Consider the following 4,555-nt stretch of genomic DNA (forward strand, 5'->3'; position numbering starts at 1 on the left):
GAATATAGATCAATACACAAAATACGACGTTCTCTGCTTCAATGAAACAAATTGTAACACGGAATGTTTGCCTTTTCAGGGAGAGGAGCTCGAACTAGACGGTTTCTATCCACCGTATGTTCAGACTCCCGCTAGAGCGTCAAATCGTGGTGGAGGATTAGTCATATATGTTAACAAAAAACTATGTGAATTATCTGACATAAACGTTAAGAGCGCTCTATGTTGCCACGATAATCCTAAGATAGGAGAATTCTTGGTTGCAGAACTTACCTTGAAAGGGCACAAAAACGCGTTAATCTGTAATATATATCGCTCTCCAAGTGGGGACTTGAATGGTTTCCTTGAACAATTGAAAATTTTCCTCCGTAACTTAGCAAGACATCGAAACAAAAATATCATACTGGCCGGTGATACTAACATAGACCTACTAGATTACGGGAGAATAGACTCTGTTACTAAGTATGTGGACACTTTAGCAGAGCACGGATTCGCTCCTGTGATATCAAGACCAACTAGAGTCACAGATCACAGTGCGACTATCATTGACCATATTTTCGTCAATAATTGCCACGCTGTTACAAAATCGGGAGTAATTTCTGAATCAATCTCTGACCACTTGGCAACTTTTGTCACAATTATGGTTGATCAGAATAGGCTCAGTTGTAAACTTCAAGAAGATACAACAGAAACATCTTCTCGAGTAATAAACGATGACAGCATCAAAAAGTTCGAGAACGACATTTCTGCCGTAGACTGGAACTTGGTTAATAACTATGATTCTGCAGATGAAAAATTTGAGGCTTTCGAGAAAAAATATAGTGAACTATACGACCGAAATTTCCCAATGAAGGCAAAAAAGAGTAAACCAGGCCGCCGTAAAAACACAAAGCCGTGGATCCAAGAATGGTTACGGTGCGCATGTGATCGCAAAAATAAATTTTATGAAGATTTTGTCACAAACCCGACCACTGAAAATGATATTAGGTACAAGAAAATGAAGAAATTTGTGAATAAACACGTGGATAAGGCCAAAAACAAATATTACAACGCATACTTTACAAAATATTCTAGCGACAGCAGAAAACAATGGCAAATGGTTAATAACTTGTTAAACAGAAAGAAAAAAGGCAAAATCAAGATAAACAAAATTAACTATAATGGGAGCGAGATAACAGATTCTCAGCAAATTGCGAATAGCTTCAATGACTATTTCTGCAATATAGCTGAGACTCTTAAGAGAGAAAATGGTCTCGTATGCTCCGAGGGCCGGACTATCGTAACAGAAACTCAAGATAGCAAATGCCAGCGGAGCATGAATCTCGAAGACTCGTCCGCATCAGAAATAATTGAAATAGTTAAGGGTCTGAAGATTAAGTCGACTTCTGATATGAGTATACTTCCCCTGAAAAAAGTGAGCAATATACTTGCGCCAGTGCTTAGCTGCCTAGTCTCTGCTTCTCTACATCAGGGGAAGTTTCCACATAAATTGAAAATCGCGAAAGTAATTCCACTTCACAAAGGTGGGTCACGTGCTGAAGTTTCAAACTATCGACCAATCTCACTACTTTCGTGTTTCTCAAAAATCTTTGAAAAAATTATGCAAGCGCGACTATTAGATCACTTAAAGACAGAGAAAATCCTATTTGACTCTCAATACGGATTTCGAGCTGGACATAGCTGTGAACATGCTTTACTAGAAGCCCAAAACCATATCCACAGGGCACTAGAAAAAAAGCAGGTCACAGCACTGCTTCTATTGGACTACAGCAAGGCCTTCGACATGGTTGACAGCAGTATTCTTCTGAGAAAACTTGAGCACTATGGAGTTCGGGGATTGGCTTTATCTTGGTTTCACTCATATCTTACCGATAGAGAGCAATACGTGAGCGTCAACAACTGCAAGTCCTCTCACCTCAAACTTAACTACGGAGTACCACAGGGCTCCATTCTCGGACCAATTCTGTTCATAATTTACATCAACGACCTTCCTCAGATTAGTAATTTAGCTAAACATATTTATTTCGCTGACGACGCAAACCTAATAATAAGTACAGATACATTTGAACAACTTAATGCAATGGTGAATGAGATTCTGACTTTGATAATTGATTGGGCTACTAATAACGGGCTTAAATTAAATGCTAGCAAAACTAAATATATGATCTTTACAAATAAGAAAACTGAGGATATAGAAATTTACATGGGAGGTGAACGATTAAAGCAAAGTGATCACGAAAGGTTTCTTGGCGTGATCATTGATACCAAGCTAAATTGGGCCCACCACATTAGACATTTAGCCACTAAAGTATCTAGAAATGCGGGCATACTCTACAAACTCAAAGGCTCTGTACCTAACAAAGCACTCAAGTTGATATACAACAGCTTTGTTCAGTCTCACTTGTACTACTGCTGCACAGTTTGGGGAACAAGATCGCTAAACTCCGTTAAAAGAGTCTTCTCGGCCCAGAAAAAGGGCATTCGCGCTGCAGATAACCAATACCACCGCTATTTTTATGACAAAGATCTGAACAGTACACCTTCACACACAAAGGAAATTTTTAATAAACTAGAAGTATTAGCTTTACCGAACGTGATAGCTAAATGTATATTATGCTTAATGCACAAAGTTTATTCTAACACTGCACCACCAAATATTAAAAGAATGTTCACTGTTTCAAACTTAAACGCACCTAGAAGAGAACCTGAGTTCTTTGCAGTACCATTTAACCGTTTATGTAATTCAGACAAGAGCATTTCTTACATTGGGCCTAAGTTATATAACAAAACAGTCAACATTATTAACAAGGACATAAAATATGTCACGACTTGCCTACAAGACAAATTCCTAAATTCATTCAAGTCTACAGTCAGCAAGCATGTGCTTACTGCACAAGCACTTAACCCGGATGACAAGGACTGGAACAACTCAAATTTCGTACTTTTAGAAATTTAAATAATTTGGTACAACATACGTTGATAATAACGAGCAACAAAACTTTAACCTCATAACGAAATATGACTATCTTCGAGCATTTTCTACAATGCTATCGCTACCGCGCAATTTCACTGTCATTTACAAAACAAAAATATCACCGCGCATTCTTCAGACCCTGTGTCGCTGTTCTAAATTTATGTCAAGAGATAAGAGTTATTTAGAAATTCTTAATAGTAGTACTATTCAAATTTGCTAATAGCGTAATCATATTTTATACATTATTCATATTTTATACATTGTGTGCATATATTTATATTTGATTGTAATTAAAGATTTTAAGGCGTTAGTGCCGAGTAATGCCTCTGGGTAGTGCTCCTCAATCAATCAATCAATCATATAACAAATAATTTGAGCCTGAAGATGGCGTTGACGCCGAAAATTTGCCCTTACTCCTAACTTCCTTGTTTCACTTGTCCTTGTCTCTTCAAACCGGATAATATCCAGATATCAGTATTTCAATCATGAGACTAATAAACAGCGAACTACTCCGTTATTTGATATTTCTTAACCTCGACCGGGTTACAAATTTGTTTGGAAATGAAAATGTTCTAAATTTGTATTGATCAGTAAGAGTGTGATGTTAGAACTGGAAAATATTTTCCAGGCGATGACCAATATTATCCGTCATCGCCATGAGAGGAGCACTTTTTTCTTGGGCAATTTGTCGCAAGCTATTTGGTGATCGGCTTATTAGATAATTTTGTAAAATTGTATGCAATTTAACAAGGGTACGGTATTGGTAATAAATGGGTGTTATTGAGCCCAAACTCTAAAATTGTGCCTTCTTTCATATCTTCAACTAGGAGTCGAAAATACAAATGTCACCATCAATTCATCGCGTCAAGAAAGTTAAAATGCCACATTTGGTCACATCTTTAAAAGTTTTGGCGAAATTTGTAAGGCGCGAACAAAAAACGACGGTACGCACGAAGCTGTAAAATATACAATTATAGAATTTAGGATCCAGCATGTGCCATGTGTGTACGAAACTGAGCTAATGGCCTTACAAATTAGAATCTTTCACTAATAGTCTGGAAACCCCTTCAAAAAATTCTTTAGTTGGTGAGCTAAATATCCTGCTCATTTAGTTTTGAGCCTATATGATCTAACAGGAAATATGATCGATTTCTACAGATTTTTAGTTGTCAGAGCTTAATCAAGAGATTGATATCCGCACTTAACGAAAAATAAAACAAATCGATAACATAAAAATGTTAAATTTAAAAAATTACAGAGCTGAATTGTATCTAAAGCCAATAGTACATAAATCCCATGAAGGGACCGTTCAAATATTACGCCATTATTTCAGGTATGGGGGGGGGGGGGGGGGTCTACATTAGCGAAATGCTGGCTCTTATGTGATTTTTACATTATATAGCAATGTGCAATCTTGCTAATATGGGGAAGTAAAGAGAATTTGAAATCTTGCTGACGTAATATGTGAAAACTGTTCGACCCATATTCATTTGGACCTTTATTTCTGGTTCAGATTACGGAGGGAGATTTCCTGAACGCTAAAATATTTTACAAACATAGGTCTATGAAAATCAAAGATGTTGG

The sequence above is a fragment of the Bolinopsis microptera genome, chromosome 5 (genome assembly GCF_026151205.1).
Source record: "Bolinopsis microptera isolate Bmic1 chromosome 5, MBARI_Bmic_1.0, whole genome shotgun sequence".
In the NCBI taxonomy this organism is placed as follows: Eukaryota; Metazoa; Ctenophora; class Tentaculata; order Lobata; family Bolinopsidae; genus Bolinopsis; species Bolinopsis microptera.